General features: G+C 54.7%; 1 pseudogene; it reads right to left on the minus strand.

Annotated features, from left to right (window-relative positions):
- Positions 1–280: 280 nt before the first annotated feature.
- LOC121837202 lies at positions 281–1,143 on the minus strand (annotated as a pseudogene).
- Positions 1,144–1,615: the final 472 nt, after the last annotated feature.

Here is a 1,615-nt window from a genome sequence, read left to right on the forward strand (position 1 = left end):
AACCGTAACCGAACCCGTATTTTTTTCGGTTCGACACACTGCCTAGAAGATAATTGGAGCTCATCTCTGGTATCTCCAGAGCTTCTAGGCAATGCTCCTTTTGGCTGAGCTGACTCCTTAGCCAGACTCGTACCCCGTGTGCGTTTTTCCTTGATGTTTCCTGCCAGTGTTGGGAAGTACTTTAAGTACGTTGTACTTAAAGTACTACTTCAGGTAGGTTTAGAAAACTTGAACTTTACTTGAGAAGGAGGAGGAGGAGGAAACTATTATTCTTCCGGGGTCAGGTATTGGGGGTGGTGGAGGCCCAAAGGGCCGCCGCGATCGCCAGGGCCCGGGAGGTGGTCAGGACTTGGGCTGACTCCTCCCGGTCGCGCAACATCTGCTCCCAGAGGTGAGGGGAGGGAAGAGGGGGGTATGGGTCTGCGGGGCATTCGCAAAGGGAATGGTAATGAGTTTCGAGTGCCCCGCAGGCAGGACAGGCGGGGGTGGTAAAGAGGTGTGGGTGAGTGAGTATTAGTTGTGTTCGGTGGGGGAAAGTGTGTGTTTGTAAGAGGCGCAGCATGTGTTCTGCCTCTTGGGAGAGGTGGGAGTGCGGAGGTGGGTATTGGCGGCGGAGGAGGCGGTAGTGTAAGGTAATATCCCTGTATTGCACAAGGGAGGTAGGCTTGCCTCAGGGGCATCGCGTACAGGCGCAGTTGAAACGGCGGCTCGGTCGATAAGTTCGCGAGCACGATCGTGCACCATCTCATTAGCGCCTACGCCTGTGTGGGCTGGTGTCCACAGCAGGGTCACGGTGTCGGAAGGTGGGTTGTTGGTGAGAATTTGGAAGGCCATGGGGGAGATATTGCCGCGAATAAAATTGCGGATGGCCTGCTGAGAATCAGATAGGACGAATTGGGGGGTGGGGCTCTGGGCCAGCGCAAGGGCAATGGCCGCTTCCTCCGCCGTGGTTGTGTTCGTAGTAAGGATGGTGGCCGCCGTGACGTTTGGTGGTGGATGTTGGCCGAGAACAGTTACACTGTGTGCAGGTTTGTGAGGGTAGGGTGTGGCATTAGTGTATAGTGTGCATGGTGATGGTGGGTATAGTTTGGCATGGATGTTGGCTCGTGCTAGTCTCCGGGCTTTATGGAAAGTTGGGTGCATGTGGCGAGGGATTGGATGGACTCGAATGGGGTTACGTATTTGCGGTGGAATGGGGAGTGGGGGGATTGGGATGGTGGGGGGGAGTATGTTTATAGTGTTAAGAATGTAGTGCCCTGTGGGCGAGGATGCGAGGCGGGTGAGTTGGGACATGTGGTGGGCGTCTAGGTGTTCGCGTATTGTGTTGTGTATGCCGAGGTCGAGCAGGCGGTGCGTTGGGGCGTGAGGGGGAAGTAGGAGAGCATGTCTATATGTCTTCCTGAGGAGCGCATCAAGGGAGTCGAGTTGGGTGGGTGTAAGGTTAAGGTAGGGTAGCTGCTATAGGATACGGTTGAGTAGAAAACTGTGGACGAGTCGGAGGCGGTCCTGTTCCTTGATGCTGTGGTGTTTAGTGGCGATCCTTCTAATGAGGTGTGAGGTTTGGGTAACATATTTCTTTACGTATTGGAGGGTGGGTGCGGGTGATCTGTTGTGT

This window comes from Ixodes scapularis, unplaced genomic scaffold (genome assembly GCF_016920785.2).
Source record: "Ixodes scapularis isolate PalLabHiFi unplaced genomic scaffold, ASM1692078v2 PGA_scaffold0__279_contigs__length_252992795, whole genome shotgun sequence".
Lineage (NCBI taxonomy): Eukaryota > Metazoa > Arthropoda > Arachnida > Ixodida > Ixodidae > Ixodes > Ixodes scapularis.